Source organism: Rhinolophus sinicus, chromosome 2 (assembly GCF_057876585.1).
Source record: "Rhinolophus sinicus isolate RSI-liver-muscle chromosome 2, RSI-T2T, whole genome shotgun sequence".
Lineage (NCBI taxonomy): Eukaryota > Metazoa > Chordata > Mammalia > Chiroptera > Rhinolophidae > Rhinolophus > Rhinolophus sinicus.
The window spans coordinates 101,448,119-101,465,901 of NC_142502.1; the positions used below are offsets into that span (position 1 = coordinate 101,448,119).

General features: G+C 40.0%; 2 pseudogenes; both read right to left on the minus strand.

The window, feature by feature from the left end:
• Positions 1-5,624: 5,624 nt before the first annotated feature.
• LOC109439706 (histone H3.3A-like) lies at positions 5,625-6,149 on the minus strand (annotated as a pseudogene).
• A 1,034-nt stretch (positions 6,150-7,183) lies between these two features.
• Positions 7,184-17,721, minus strand: LOC109439705 (di-N-acetylchitobiase pseudogene; annotated as a pseudogene).
• Positions 17,722-17,783: the final 62 nt, after the last annotated feature.

Consider the following 17,783-nt stretch of genomic DNA (forward strand, 5'->3'; position numbering starts at 1 on the left):
ATATAGTTTGATACAATATTATATTAGCTTCAGGTGTATACAATAGTTATTCAACATTTAAATACCTAAAGAAGTGATCACCATGATAAGTCCAGCAACCATCTGAAACCATATCATGTTATCAGAATATTATTGACTATATTCCCTATGCTGTACAGTACATTCCCATGACTTATTTGTTTTACACCTAGAAATTTGGACCACTTATTGCCCTTCACCTTTACCCCCCTTTTTAATTATTCAGTTGTAGTTGACATTCAGTATTATTTTGTGTTAATTTCAGGTGTACAGCATATGGTTAGACATTTGTATAATTTAATAGGTGATCTCCTTGACGAGTATGTTACCCACCTGGCACTATGCATAGTTATTACCATATTGTTAACTGCGTTCCCTTTGCTTTACTTTACCGCCTTATGATTATTTTTTAACTACCAATTTGTACTTCTTAACCCCTTCACCTTTTTCACCCTGCTCCCAACCCCCTCCCATCTATCACCCTGATAAATTTAGGACCCATCTTATACCATACAAAATTATTGCAATATTATTGACTATAATCCCTTATGCTGTACCCTACATCCCCATGACTACTTTGTAACAACCATGTGTACTTCTTAATCCCTTCACCTTTTTCTCCCCCCACCGCAACCCCCCCACCATCTGGCAACCATCAAAATGTTCTCTGTATCTAGAGTCTGTTTCTGTTTTGTTTATTTTGTTCTTTAGATTCCACATATAACTGAAATCACATTGGTTCCATCTTTCACTGTCTGACGCTCCACTCAGCACAATACCCTCCAGGTCCATCCCTGCTGCCGCAGATGGCAAGAAGCCATTCCCTTCCATGGCTGAGCAATATCCACTGTATGTATGTACCATTTTTCTATTGACGAACACCCAGGCTGACCCCAAATCTTGGCCACCCCTCACAATAGCATTTTGGGTTTCTTCAGATAAATACCTAGAAGTGGGATTACTGGGCCCTTCTTTGTCTCCTGTTATAGCCTTTGTTTTAAAGTCTGTTTTGTCTGGTATACGTATTGCTACCCCAGCTTATTTTGTTTGTTTTTTTCATTTCCATGAACTATCTTTTTCCATCCCTTTACTTTCTGTCTATGTGTGTCTTTCAATCTGAAGTGAGTCTCTTGTAGGCAGCATATGTAAGGGTCTTGTTTTCTTGTCTATTCAGCCCTCCTGTTTTTTGAGTGGAGGATTTAATCCATTTACATTGAAAATATTGTTGATAGATATGTACTATTGCCATTTTATTATTCATAATTTTGACTTTTTTAATCGTAAAGAAGTCCCTGTAACATTCCTTGTAATATTGATTTGGTGCTGATGAACAATAGCTTTTGCTTGTCTGGGAAGCTCTTTGTCGTATTTCAAAGCCTTTCTGAGTGGAGTACTCTTGGTACTCCAAAACCTTACTATTTATCACTTTAAATATTTTGTACCAATCCCTTTTGGCCTGCAAAATTTCTGTTCAGAAATCAGCTGACAATCTTATGGGAGCTCCTTTATAAGTAACTAGTTGCCTTTCTCTTGCTGCTTTTAGGATTCTTTCATTTTAATTATAATGTGGCTTGCAGTGGGCCTGTTTGAGTTCATCTTTTTTGGGACTCTCTGCACTTCCTGGGCTTTTATGTCTATTTCCTTCATCAGGTTAGGAAAGTTTCAGTCATTATTTTTTTAGATAGGTTCCCAGTTCCTTGCTTTATTTCATCTCCTTCTGGTACCCTATGATGCAATTGTTGTTACACTTGATGTTGTCCCAAAGGTCTCTTAAACTAGCCTCATTTTTTAACATTCTTTTTTCTTTTTGCTATTCCAACAGGGTGTTTTTTCCTACTTTGTCTGCCAAATCACTAATTCGATTCTCTGCTTCATCTAGTCAGCTGATGATTCCTTCTAGTGCATGCTTCATTTCAGTTATTGTATTCTTCACTTCAGATTGGATTGGTTCTTTTTATGGTCTCTATGTCTTTTTTATGTTTGCTATCTGTTTGTTGAAGTTCTCACTAAGATCCTTGAGCATCCTTATAACCACTGTTGTGAACTCCATCTACTAGGTTGCTTGCCTCCATTTTGTTTAGTTCTTTTTCTGGAGTTTTCTCCTGTTCTTTCATTGAGGATATATTTCTTTTATCCTCATTTTCATTGCTTCTCTGTGTTTGTTTCTATGTATTAGTTAGGGCTGCTATGTCTCCTAGTCTTGACCAGGTGGCCTTACGTAGTAAGTGTCCAGTGGGGCCCAGTGGCACAGTCTCCCTGGCAAATGGCACCAGGTGCTTGACAGTTGTCCCCTGTGTGGGTTGTGTACCCTGCTGTTATAGTTGAGGCTTGGTTGCTGTTGGAATGACAGTGGGATTGAACCTCAGTCTGACTAGCTTTGGGGTTTGGCCACATATAGCTTATGGCCTGCTGTGTGTGGGGATTGTTACAGAATGGGATTTGCCCCACTGTGCTCTGGTGCTTGCTGAGACCACCCTTTGGATGTGCTACTTGTGGGGCTAATTAGGTGGTACTCTGCTGTGGTCCAAAGCCAACCTACAGTATGTTGGTTCCTTGGCCTCTAGCAAGGGGCTCTGGTGCAGCCCAGGTCAGCCACTTTCTGTGACTGGCTGAGGGCTACCTAGTAGGAGCTACAATGTGATCCACAGTTGGCCGTGCCTGTGCTGTACCTAGAGGTACATGGGGAGGCCGTGCTGAAATTGAGGATGGTTGCCACCAATACTGGCCCTGGGATAGTTCCGCAAAAATCCAAAACACCCCGGGGCCTACTGCCACCTACCAGCTCCTGTAAAATGCAGGCACTGATAGAGCCTCATGTCGTCCATGAGTTGGATGAGGTGGGATCTCAGGAAATCACCAGGGTGAAGCGAGCAGAGCTTACCAAACCAAATCAGAGTCAGATTTGGCCATGAGTGTCGGGGGGAATGCTCAACACAGAAAAGATGCTACCTCCCTGTCAGCTCCATGGGAGGAGGACTCCACTCAGGGAAAATGGCCACTATCCCTCCAGTCTTAACCCCACAGCCACACAACTTAGTCTTTCCCTGTATGTCTCCAATGCTCCCCAGTCACTGTCCCTCCACTGGGCCCAGGGTGAGTGCCTACAAGTGAAAGAATCTGTGCATGGGTCCCATTAAGAGGACGTAAATAATAAATGTCTAACTATTACACTGTTTTGTGCACCTGAAACTAATAAAAAAAGAAAGAAAGAAAAAGAGGACCTCTGGTGTCCTGCATCCCTCAGTCCCACACGGATGGTCAATCCCCACTGATTTTCACAGTCAGATGTTTTCGGGGCTCTTTCTCCAGGCACCAGTAACCCTGGCTGGAGAGTCCAGTGTGGGGCTGGGACCCTCACTCCTCCGGGGGGGGGGACCTCTGTGGCTGAGATATCGCTCCTGGTTCTCAACCGCCACCTGCAGGTGTGGGGCAGCTCATTTCACGTATCCGTCCCTCCTACCAGTCTTGACGTGGCTTCTTTATATCCTGTTATAAAACTTCTATTCAGGTAGACCTCACATGGTTCTCCAGGTTGATTGCTCTATAATTTAGTTGTAATTTTAACGTGTTCATGGGAAGAAGCAGATATAGCGTTTATCTGCTCAGTCATCCTAGATCCTTCCCTGGTAATCCTCACTTCCTTTTTTAAAAATGTAATATTTTTAATTTTTTAATTGTGGTCAATATACATAACAAAATTTACTATAATAACCACTTTTAGAAAGTGCAGAGTTCAGTAGTGTCTTATATACATTCACATTGCTATGTAACAGCTCTCCAGAACTCTTCATCTGGCAAAACTGAAACTGAAACTTTACACCTGTGAAACACCAGCTCCCCATCTTCTTCTCTCCCCAGCCCCTGGCAACCATCATTCTACTTTCTATCTCTGAATTGACTGCTCTAGGTACCTCACAGAAGTGGAATAAAGCAGCATTTTGTCTTTTTTAGTTTCTCTCACTTAGCGTAATGTTCGCAAAGTTCATCCATGTTGTAACATGGTTGAAAATTTCCATCCTTTTTAAGGCTATGTAACATTGCTGTGGTATGTATATACCATATTTTATCCATTCATCTGTTGATGGACCCTTGGGTTCCTTCCACATGTTGGCTAAGAACATTGTTGTACAAATATCTCTTGGACACCCTGCTTTCAATTCTTTTGGGTATATACCCAGAAGTGGAGTTCCTGGATCATTTGATAATTATATTTTCATTCTAATTTTTTTTTAGTTCTAAGTTTTTGAGGAACTGCCATACTGTTTTTCACCACAGCAGTATTATTTTACATCCCCAGTTTCTCCATATCCTCCCCAGATTTATTTTCTTTTTTTGATAGTAGCCTTCCTAATGGGTGTGAGGTGATAGCTCAGTGTGTTTTCTATTTTCATTTCACTAATGCTTAGTGATGTAGAGCATCTTTTCATGTGCTCATTGGTCATTTATATATTTTCTGTGGAGAAATGTCTATTCGAATCCTTAGCTTATATATAAATCAGGTTGTTTTTGTTGAGTTGTAGAAGTTCTTTATATATTCTGAATACTAAAACTTATCGTATATTTGATTTGCAAACATTTTCTCCTATTCTATGGGTTTTTTCACTCTATTGATTATGTCCTTTGATGCACAGAAGTTTTTTATTTTTATGTGCTCCAATTTACATATTTTTTCTTTTTATTACTTGTGTTTGTTGTCTGTGCTTTTGAAGTCATATACAAAATACCATTGCCAAACCCTGTGTCATGAAGCTTTTCCTCTATGATTTCTTCTAAGAGTTTTATAGCTTCAACTCTTACTTTAGGTCTTTGACCCACTTTGAGTTAATTTTTTACGGTGTAAAGCAAGAACCAAACTTCACTGTTTTGCATGTGGATCACCAGTTAACCCAGCACCATTTTTTGAAAAGACTGTCTGTCCTCTCCCCCATTGAATGGTCTTGTCACCCTTGTTGTAAATCGTTTCACCATATGTGTTAGTCTGCTCAAGCTACCATAACAAACAGCACAGACTGGGTGGTTTAAATAGCAGACAGTTATTTCCTCACAGCTCTGAAGGCTAGAAATTCAGGATCGAGGTGCCAGCAAATTCAGTTTCTGGTGAGAGCTCTCTTCCTGGCTTACAGACGGCCTCCTTCTCTCTCTGCCCTCACATGGCCTTTCTTCTGTGCATAGGTGGAGAGAGAAAGAGCTCTCAGGTGTCTCCTCCTCTTCCTTTGTTAAAAAAGTTTAATGTATTTTAATAGCAAACTTATAGGAACAGCACAGAAACAGAGAACATTAAAAACATGCATTTGCATATAGGACAACTTAGAAAAGTATAGTAAATGTATGGAATCTACTGTATGATTAAAATGCTACAAACACCATTCAGTTGCCATCAATAAGAAATTTACTTGTTTAAAAAAATCCAAATGTTGGCATTGTCCAGAAAAAAAATAACAAGTTTATTTATAGTTGTTATAAAGTTGAACTGCTGAAACTTGCTCACTAAAACATTTTGACTAGCATTAATACTTTATGTCCCAAGAAAATTCACACACAGATGAAAAAAGAAAAACTGCCAATACCTGATTTCTTGCCCTGTTTTTGCACTTGCGATCATATAATTAGTACCTTTTAACTCCACGGAGAAAAAATATCTTAAGTTTAGAACTACCAATGACAGAAAGAAACGATTTTTTTTCCTTTTTAAGAATGATTTTTCCCATCATAGTGGATTCTGAAGCTCGTTCTCCACGTATGCAGCGTGCTAGCTGGGTGTCCTTTGGCGTAATTGTTACATGTTTGGCATGGACAGCACACAGGTTGGTGTCTTCAAAAAGGCCAATCAGATAGGCCTCACTTGCCTCCTGCAAAGCAGCAGTAGCTGCACTCTGCAAGCGCAGATCTGTTGTGAAGTCCTGAGCAATTTCTCGCACCAGCCGCTGGAAGGGAAGTTTGTGAATCAGAAATTCAGTGAACCTCTGATAACATCTAATTTCACGGAGTGCTAAGGTACCCGGCCTGTAATGATGAGGTTTCTTCCCTCTACCAGTAGAGGGCACACTCCTGCGAGCAGCTTTTATGGCCAGTCACTTCCTCCAGGCTTTCCCATGTGTCGATTTGCAGGCAGTCTGCTTGGTATGAGCCATGGCACAGAGATCTTCTTACCTACTTCTTCTGCTGCTGGAGCTCGGTGAGGTGGCGCTGGCATTAGAGAATGACCGCCTCTTCCTCATATAAGGACACCAATCCTATTGGATTAGAATCCCACCCTTATGACCTCATGTAAGTTTTATGACCTCCCTAAAGGCCCGATCTCCAAATACAGTCCCATTGGTGTTTAACGCATCCACATACGAATTCTTGGGATACAATTTTGTCCGTAACACCGTATATGCAAGAGTTTATTTCTGGGGTCTCTATTCTAGTCCACTGGTCTATATCTCTGCCTTTATGCCAGACACTCACACAGTTTGATTCCTATAATTTTCTCATACATTTTGAAATGAAGCCTGAGACTTTCAATTTCGTTCATCTTTTCTGAAATTGTTTTGGCTATTCGGGGTCTCCTGAGATCCCAATATGCTGTTGGGATTTTGATAGGGATTACATTGAATTTGTAGGTCACGTTAGGTAATATTGTCATCTTAACCATCTGTCTTCCAGTCAATGTCTTTCCATTTATTTGTGTCTTTTCAAATTACTTTTAGCAATGTTTTCTAGTTTCAGTGTACAAGACTTTCACCCCCATAATGGGGGTGGGGCTAATCTAATCTAATCACATGGGTCCTTCAAGTGGAAGGTGACTGGAGAAGTGTGAGTCACAGGGAGCTCTGAATTTCATCTGTAGTAATTTCTACATTTACTAAGGTGCCATCATCCCTGTTTTATTTTTATTGTTTAATTTAATGGTGAAGTGCATTCAATGATTTAAAGATTAAATATCCTTGTGCTCTTGGGATACCTAACTTGGTGAAGGTATTTAATTGTTTATAGTATATTTATATAGTATATAAACAAAGAATGTCTTTTTGAGTATTCTAATAAGTAAAATATATAGCAACCTGACAAAAAAGTATATATTTTTTTATCCCTTCGAGAAACGAGATCTGTTTATATAGGTAATATTCTAAATCTCAATAGTTTGACAGAAGATGTTTATGTTTGTACAGGTTGATTTTAAGACTTTCCACATTTCTTCAGTTTGCTGTTTGGCTACAGCAGCTCCAGAGTTTGCCTGCCACATGCCAGTGCCGTGTAAGCCACATGCCAGTGCCGTGTAAGCCACATGCCAGTGCCGTGTAAGCCACATGCCAGTGCCGTGTAAGCCACATGCCAGTGCCGTGTAAGCCACACGTCTGTATGTATGCTGCCTTTAAAGACATACTCACGGGTTATCACACCACACGTCATGGGTACGGCCAGCAGCATCTTTATAGTTATAATAAGGAGGCTTTTGATCTTTATCCCACTGGTTCCAGAAATAGAACTGTTTACTTGCTTCCTAATAATTTTTGTAGGACACCTGACATCCTGCTGCATCACTACAAGGACCCCCGGGGAGGGACTTTTGCAATGGTACAAACGTGATCCTCCAATACAGCCGGGCAGGTACAATCACAATCACACAGGGAACACCCATTACACGTGCCTTAGGGTTAATGCTCACCTTGGTGTAGTGTCATATGCAGTTAATGTCTGATCATAGGGAGACTTGGCTGCTGCAATACATTCTGACCAGACCTGCCTTTGTTCATCACAAGACATAACAAAGTCACAGCATCTGCAATTCCAGTATAATTATAGCACCTGTGTCTATGCACTTTGGAGACCAAGCTACATCACATGTTACCTGGGATCCCTCGATTTCCCGATGGAAAGGATCTGTCGTTTCTTTGACTAAAGCACTTAATGCATCATATTCAGGTGATGAACAATTAGCTTCTCGCTCTGTGTCCATATTAATTCCATCGATCGTGTTTTGGACAAGTTAACTTGTTGAGTTACCCAGGACGCTCTGAGAGTAGGATTGACGATCTTCTTTACCCACATGTCTCCTTTTAGCACTGCGCTGGCCCTTCTTGAATAAACATAGCACATAAGTTCTGAGTCAATTTTTCCAAAGACTGCCACAGTTGTAATCTGTGACCAGTCGTAAGATTCCCCAGTTTTGTCACTAACACGAAATACACAGACCTCGAAGTCGGGGTGGTGGTGGATGGGTTGGCAGAGCGCTGGATCCCGGCACGGGCAGTTGGCCCCTCCCGGAGCGGCGGCATCAGCGCAGTGGCCGTAGCTGCAGCGGAGCCATCCCAGGGGCGCTGCCCGCGGGCGGGCGAGGAGGCGCCAGAGCCTGAGCGCGGGCCTGAACGTGCTGGGGCTTCACCCGGCTGTCGGTACTACTGTATTTTATATATAGTTTATATGTACACACATAATGGCATTGTTCTCAGGATCTAATTTCTGAAAGGTGATTTTCCTAGAATGCTTTCTTCTTCTTTCTTCCTAACTGGCTTTAGGATCAGCGTTACCCCTGCCTACCAAAAGGAGTTGTTTGCTTCCCTATATGTCTCCATTCTTTTGACTATTTTATATAAGATCATGAACCGTCCTCAAAAGTTTTGTGGAACTTACCTGTAAAAGATCCCGGATATTCTGAAGGGAAACAGAATTTTTACAACCGCTTTGACTTATTTCCTTGCAGTGAGACTTTTCCATTGACATAAAGTTCTTCATAGTTTTAAGATTGTTTAAATCTCTCCTATGCCTGCAGTGACATATTTGTCTGAGACGACTCTCTTTTGTTCTTAATTAATTTCACTTATTTCTTTCATAGGAAAGGAATCCAAACCTCTCTGGGACAATGGAAAATATTCTTTGGTTAATAAACAGAGGTTTCTAATAGATGAATGATTTTTGACCATCTGAGTAGGTACTTTAAAATTTCTTACTGTTTGTCCTACCTGAAACCTGACAAGGTATTTAAAATAATTTAACTCTATGATCAGAAATTTGGCAAAATTAGAAGCCTAATAGGAGTTTTCTAAGCCTCAGTGACTTGCAATATCTTGCTAACAGATAATCAGAAATGCAAACACAGCCCACAACTGCCTGAGACTAAATAAATCAAAAAGGGCAGGAGGTGGGAAGAAAGCTTTTTCAAAAACACAAGCAGCTAAAAGAGTTCCTTTGCCTAAGCAGCACCCTCCGTCTCCTTAACTGAAGTGTTTATCAAGGACAAATACAAATCTTAGAGCCTTAGCCACCTGAATGAACACACTTAAATTATTCCAACTGTTACAAATTAATGGAGGTTTTGTCTTATTGTACCTGTCTCATGGCTAAAAGAAATTTTTTTACTGAAACTATCAGGTCTCTGGTTATGTCTGTTTGTATATGTGTATGTATGTCTGCCTCCAAAGGAAATCACTAGACTTGGTTTATATAAAGAGCTCTGTTTAACTGGTTGAAAAATTAAATGCTTATATTAATTAAGAAATATAACAGAAACTAACCCAAATCCTTTACAGGATTATGTGATATGAAAACATATTTACCATTAAAATTGATTTAAATTTGTTGGTTTAATTAAAATGGACACGTCTTTAGAATTATCATTTTTAATATATTATTTATCTGTGTTTCCAAAAAGTTAAGTTCATGTTACCTCCCTTACAGGGTTTGTCAACAAGAAAATAGCTGGGGATAATAATTGACTTTAATGTCTCATAAAATTTTCATGACTAATCCAAGTATAATTATTGAGAATTACAGATTAAATAGATGTAAATAAAATAAAAGAATTTTGGTGAAACTTCTCATCAATAAATGTTTTATCGTATGTGCACTTAAAAATAGTTCCCCAAAGTCTTTTGGTAACTTGAGACCTTAGAGATTTACTACATTAAATGAAAAGATGAAAATTATTGAATATCTTATTTCCAAGTAAGATAAAATACTGAAACATTAATTGCTAAATGAATCTAAGTTTACCTACTTTTGGTTTCTTAATATAGGAAAACTAAAGATATTTGGGTCTATTAATAAAAATGTCTTATGTTAAGGAAGCACCTGGTTCTAAAAATGATGAAATATATTTGCCAGTTGAAAACCTATGTTTCCAGAGATTACAAAATATATTCACAAATTTGTCTATCTAAAGAATGCTAATCAGTCTGAGGTATGGACATATGTTTTCATTAAGGAAAATGAAAATAAGTTTGTTCTGTTTATTTCAGAATGGGAAGAGAGAAAGAAAGAATTTTATCTCTTATAATTAAGCAGGTTAAATTTAAATTGTTATTATAAGGGCTTTTTAAAAAAATAATTAAGCTTTAACACCAATGATGTGCTTATATAGAGCTAAAACTTAATGTTATTTCTTTGTAAAAGCACAAAATTTTCCTGTATTATTGGTGTACTCTTAATAAGAAATTATAAATGGAAAGCAAAGATTTTATGTTTTATTTAAATGATTTCCTGTGTTCTTTATCACCAGGTCTTTATTTGCCTAACTAAACCAAGTCTTCTTAATATTAAAAAAAAAAAAAAAAGTCTACTAAAATTTTGTTTATAACTATGTAACCTTACGTATTTCTCTTTAAAATCTTTTCTGTTACTTTGGTTAAATGCATAATTAAGTATTGTTCTATTAAGTATTGTTCCACAATGACCTATGATTCTATTTCATGAAATGTTTTAAAACTCTTGATGTGTTTGACAAACCTCCCAAGATCAGATTCCAAATTGTCTTATTCACATAGGACTAACTTCGGGGTGTTCCAGAAGGCCCCTGAAACATTTCGAAGAAAACTTCTCTCTTTATGAAAGGGGGAAATTAAACTAATTAGGCTTATTAGGTATATATATATATATTTTTTTAATTTTATTTTATTAAATTTATTGGGGTGACAATTGTTAGTAATCTTATTAGGTATATTAATTACATGGGAAGCACTGTCAAATAAGCGATGCTAAACCTTTGATTATATTTATATAGTAGATATATTATTATGAATGTTCTACAAATTATATAAAATTCTGACATGTCCTGGGAACGCTGAAAAATGTAGTCCTTCTTTGTCTCTTAAAGCTGTAACTCTTCCCATGTCTTCGAGATGTAAACACCAAGGAGTAACTAAAACATCACCCACAGAGAGTGAAGGGGATAAAAAAGTGGCCTTTAAAACACAGACTGCTGTATAGGTTCCCTTGCAGAATGTTGAGTTATAAAGAAATTAGGTTTTTTACAAAACTACTAAAAATTAATAAAGGATAAAACAAATGACTGTACATGAAAATGGGATGTATGTTTTCAGCAGAAAAGGCATGAAGTGTGAAGGTGCATTTTTGTTGAGGGAAAGGAAAATAGAATGTGCTTTTTTTGGGACAAGGTAAGATATAAAGGACATGGGATTATTTTTGTTCTGAGGTTTTTTTGGTAAATAAAGCAAAAGGAAAGTAATTTTGTCCTAAACTAGAATGATTGTTTCAAAATTAGGAAGGAAAAGATAAGACAAAAACGGAAGGTACAGGTCAGTTGCAGGTTTGTGTATATTGCAGAAGGTTTGTGGAGGAGAGATCTTGAGAAAAGAATTTCCATAGGGTCCAGCTAACTAAGACTGGAATGGGAAACTGAGTCAACTACATTATGTGTATATGGATGTATATGAACTCTCAACAGACCTCTAACCATGGCCATCTTTTAAGCCTTTTGTAATTTACAGACAGTTATGGTTTTACTCTGATACTTTGGCAAAATATATTCCGATAAATGTGTTTCATCTTCAAATATTCATTAAAAACACCTTACAAGTCCTCTAAAATACAGGTTTCTGGTAACTTTAAAAACATAACACTGAACTAGGTAAAGATTTATACAACTCTAAGGAAAAACTGGATTTATGAAACTACTAACAAGAAGTTAAAGACCAACAAGAATTAAGAACATGGGTAAGAGTCATTATAATTTTTATAACTTTTCATATGAAATATTACTGGTGAAACAGGTTAGTTGGCATTTTGTTAGGTAGACAGGAATGTCCCTGGAGGAATAAACAAAAGGCAGCCATTTCCTAAAACTCCAGATTCTGAATTCTGATTTAACTCGTTCACTCCAAGACAAACGGAGCAGATTTAATAGATAGGAATGAGTTATTGTGCTAATGCTTTCAGGATGGGCAAACAGAGCAAAAAAAAAAAGCTGGCACACAAATTCCATTTGAAGTTATCAGTTCCTTTCTTCAAACAGGCAAGAGAAGATATAAGAATAAGAGCCTTTGCCCCACGCGGGCACTTCTTTTGGGACCCCCTCTCGCTCAGGAGCTCTGACCCTTTGCTTTTTAATAAACTATCCTCTTTTACAATTCCTTGCCTCTCCTTGGTCCGTGCTTCCTTTCTTCAGTTTCATGAGACACGATCCTGGCACTCACTCAAAAAATCTCCTACATCACTGGTTTTTACTCCCCCCAGGTATAAGAAAAATTTTTCCTAAGCTACTTATGACCTATAGCAATTTGGTGAATTACACCTTTGTAAACAAAATTAAAGCTCTGATCTTTTCCTTCCTACCTGATGCCTCCAGATTTCAGATCCTGTTAACTAATCCATGGGTGACCAAGTGTAAAGGTGTGGACTCTTGGACTCATGTTTCCTAATTTAAAGAAAGCTCTTGCACCAAACTGGACTGCTCAACCAACAGAACATTAGAAATTTAAAGTGAGTGGAAAATGAAGCAGATCACATCTGTTGTGACAGCTAACCCAAGATTCCGGACCAAGCCTGTATAATTCCCCTGCCTTTCTTCTCACTTTAGTTCCTTCCTATCTTACAAATATATGAGAGGTCAGCCACTCACTGTAATAGTTGTTTGCTTTTCCTCCTTAGTTTCTATCTGGGCATAATCTTTAAACCTACTTCACACGTCCAAATGCACCCTCATTACACACATAGACAAGGACATTGCCTGCCTGGCATGTCAGCCCCCAGGAAGGCACCAGATTTGGAAGAATACTTTTTCCTTGGGCAGGTATTAAAATGGAAAAATACATAATTATCAACATATCAAAAACCATGGAGGGAATTGCTGGAGCTACCACCAAAACAAAGCTGACCAGGAAAAATCTTTAAATCCCCGTATGTGAGTTATATTAGGCAGTAGAATTGCTCTTGACCAGCTCCTAGCTGAGCATGTGGGCTTTGCTCTGTTGTTAATACCTCTTATACTTGGATGAAACACCTCTGGAAAATAGGTAGAACTAAATAAAACCCAGGCACAAACCAAATGACTAAATACAGTGCCCAGTGACACCTCAGGTTTTTTAATCAACTAACTGCCCTCAGGCTTTGTCTCTTGGTCCAAATCTATTCTTCAAATTGAACTTAACGTTTATTTGCTTTTATAAAATGTTTGCTGTTCTAAAACATTTGTTTCGCATGTCTTGATGTTATAAAACCACCACTCTGATAATAGTTGCTCAATATTTTTGAAATGCTCACTAAGGCCTGTGAGACTTTACATAAAAAACCCTCAAGAAACTACAGACAATGTCCGCTCTTAAAGGAACACGACGGCAAAGCCTCCTCTGTGCTGGCGCTCTTGCTGCTCCAATGTAGCTAAAGTTCCTAAGAACAAAGAAAACCACTTTCCCTGCGTCGTGGGACATGACATACCAGGAATGACTTTTCCTGGCAAAGAGAGACTGACAGTGGCCCGGCACCCCAAAAATGAGCCGTCCTAACAATGGAGGGCCAGGGACGCTTTAATGACCCATCAGTGCTGCTTTCCAGTGATTTATCAGTGATACTTTGAAGGAAAGATGTTGATCAAAATAGGGGAAATGTCAAAAAAAAAATTAAACAGAGCAACTTTAAACTGGAGCGGGAGCTGCCATCCCAGAGGAACTGCTTTGCACGTCTTATGTCTCAAACCTTTGAGGTATTAAAACCAGGCAAATAATCTTTTCACTGGGCCTAAAGCAGCATTATGTCCCAGAGAACAGTTTGCAAAGATAACAGGAAAGCAGTGATTCTGACTGCTGACCTGAACATTTTAATTCTTTAGTATTAGCATCACTATGTTGCTATTTGCACCAATAGAAATGCCTTCCTTCTATTGATGTAATTGTTCCCCTTCCCTTTCTCATAAATACCCATCCTTTTGCTTCCTAACTGGAATATTATGTATGTTTCTGTCTGAATCAATGCTTCCCAAATAGCTATTTTTTTTGTTGTCTTTTTCTAATCTCAAGTGCTTGTTACTTCTCACTTTGAAAGCCTTTTTATTTTTAGGTTAACACACCCATAGAAAGAGGTGGACGAATCATAAGTGTACAGTGGATTTTCCCAAAGTGAATGTTGGGATAAGCAGCACCCACATCAAGGAACATTTCCAGCTCCAGGAAACACTCTTGAGACATATTCAGTCATAAACCAACCTCTCCCCAAGTAGCTCTTAGCTTGATTTTTAACAGCAGGTTTTGGTAGAATGGAATATTACAGGGGAACCCCCCCTCCCTGTATCTGCCTCTCACTCAACATTATGTCCCCGGGTCTCACCCCTAAGACGGTGTGTGGTTGTGGATTATTCATTCCCACGGCTACGGGAGGTCTGTTATATGAACAAGACCACACTTCTGTCCTCTGACGTTCCTGGGCATTTGTGTTATGCCCAGATTTCACAAATCATGCTGCTGTGAATGATCTTTCTATATATTCTGGCACACACATGCACGCATATCTATTAGGTATATAAATAGGAGTGGAAATTTGGGGTCATAGGGTGAGCAAATGTTTGGCTTTAGAATGTACGGCCAAAGAATTTTTCAAAGTATTTGAATCAATTTACTGTCCCACTAGCAATATATGAGATATAATTAAATATTTGCCAACAATTGATATTGTCTGACTTTTTCATTTTAGCCATTCTGGGAGGTGTGCAATGATATCCTATTATAGCTAATTTGAATTTCCCCTCTGACTAAAACATTGAGCAATTTTTGTAAATTTATTAGGCATGTAAATATCTTCAATAGGACACTGGACTGGACTAATTGCTAATAACCGAATGGGATGCCTGTAATGTGCCAGCATTTTTTAACTGTTATGGTCCTTTTGTTATAAATGGATCTGTCGTCAAAGACCTGTGATATAATAATAAAAAAAAAATTGGTCTCTGTCCCCAATTCCTAAAGCAGAACTCCTAAAACCTTTTAAATCTCCTGAGTGAGAAGAGTGACTTTGGGATGACGTGACTCTTGGCTGCAGGGTCCTCGAGAGCTTCGGGATGAGGGATGTCACCAAAAAGATTAGAAGGTTGCAACTTTCAGCCTCATGCCCTGACCTCTGGGGAGAGGAGCTGGAGGTTGAGTTTAATCACCAATGACCAATAACTTAATGAATCAGGCCTACATCATGAAACATCCATTAAAAAAAACAACACCTACATCGACAGAATTCAGAGAGCTACCAAATTGCTCATCACATCCATATGCTGGGAGGGTGACACACTCCACCTCAGTGACAGGCTCCTATGCTGGGGACCCTTTCAGACCTTGCCCTATGGACCTCTTCATCTGGCTGCTCACTTGCATCCTTTATAACCAACTGTAACAGTAAGCTTAGCATTTTCCTGAGTTCTATGAGTTGTTCTAGAAATTATTGAACTTGAAACGGGGGACCCTCAACTTAGTACCCACATCAGAGCAGGTAACATGAGGGGTACCTGAAACTTGTGACTTGCGTCTCAAGTGAGGGCAGCCTGCGGGACGGAGCCTGTAACCTATGGGGTCTCCTGTAACTCCAGGTAGGTGGTGTCAGAATTGAGTTGAAGTGAAGGACACACAGGTGGTGTCCAAGAACCAGAGAATTGGTTCAGTGGAGAGAAAAAAATCCTTCACCATCCCACAAAGAAATTTAGTGTAAGAGTGAGCAAGTCAACCTCCACCTTGGATGTCAATTATTAGTCCCTGTTCTTACAGCCAAACCTGGCTGCCTGTAAAGTACCAGAGAAAGTTCTAGTCTCAGATCTTTGCTCCAAGAATTGAAATTAGTCATTCTTTTTACATCCCTCACCTTGAACACCTGAACTCTTTTCCTACATTAGGAAAATTCCACACATAGAGTCTTGGTGGGAGGCAGAGGCCACTTCACTCCACAAGAGGGAAACCCACTGTCCTCAACTCTTGCAGCTGGACACAGCATGAGACTCCACCCTCAGGTGACCACATGCCAGACTCTGACTCAAGACGCGGTGACAGAACCGAGAAGAATGCATTTGGCAGTAACAACACAGCTTCCAGGAGCAGCAGTGACAGCAGTCATGGCCACAGGGTCTGGGGGTCCACATGGATGTCAGTGGTGTGAGCAGTGACACGTGTGCCCAGCAGCAGGGGCAGTGGTTCCCACGTGGGACCTGTCCTGGGGGGACTGTGGGTCAGTTCCTGGTGTGTGGGCTGAAGCCTGTTCTGTGGCCTTCTCCACAATAGTATTTTGCCAGAATGTTTTGCACACACACACACACACACACACACTCACACACACACGTGGGCACACGCAAGGTTGGACAATTAAGTTCGTGAACTTGTTGTAACAATGTTGCTAAACTTTTTTGATATCAGAGGGATTATTCATTATGAATTTGCACCAACTGGACAAACAGTTAACCAAGTTTACTATTTGGAAGTGCTGAAAAGGCTGCATGGAAAAGTTAGACGACCTGAACTTTTCGCCAACAATTCATGGCTCTTGTATCATGACAATGCACCAGCTCACACAGCACAGTCTGTGAGGGAGTTTTTAGCAGGTCAACAAATAACTGTATTGGAACACCCTCCCTATTCACCTGATCTGGCCTCTAATGACTTCTTTCTTTACACGAAGATAAAGGAAATATTGAAAAGAAGACATTTGATGACATTCAGGACATCAAGGGTAATATGATGACAGCTCTGATGGCCATTCCAGAAAAAGAGTTCCAAAATAGCTTTGAAGGGTGGATTAGGTGCTGGCATCGGTGCATAGTTTCCCAAGGGGAGTACTTCGAAGGTGACCGTAGCGATATTCAGCAGTGAGGTATGTAGCACTTTTTCTAGGACGAGTTCCCAAACTTAATTGTCCAACCTCGTGTGTGTGCATCTGTGTGTGTGTATGTTTAATTTAGAAAAAAATTGATTCCGTTGTTTGCTCCCTGAAATCAATCTGGGGAACAGTTTCAGGAGCGAACATTCAGAGATTTTATTATACTGACCTGTGACCCACTCCTAAATCTCCCACCTGACTCTACCCCATGGTAGAGAGAACATGTAACTCCCAACATCACGTCTCATAATTAACAACACATGTCCTCCCCTTTCTGAGGAAAAACACTTTAAAAGTATATTTAAGACCGTTCCCCTCCTTGAGCCCCATCACTGACCTCAGAGGTTCCCAAGCTGCATGAGCCCCAGGATTACTTATCGGATTGTTGCAGACACTCAGGCCTCTCCCAGACCCTCAGGCCTCTCCCAGACCCTCTGCCGTGGACCTTGACTCTCCGCGTGTTGCCGTCCCAGTACCCCGGCTCCACCTGCTCCACCCACGACCCCTCCCATCCACGCCGCCCGCAGCTCCATCCTCGGTGTCGAACCGCACGAACTGCGTGTCGTCCACGTCCACGTAGCCGACTTCGACGTACTGGGGCTCCCTGCGGCGGGGCTGGGACCAGGTGGTGTAGAAATACGTCATGGGGTGGGAGCCTGGGGACGGGGAGGGGCTGAGACCCAGACGACCCTCCTCCCGGCGCGGGT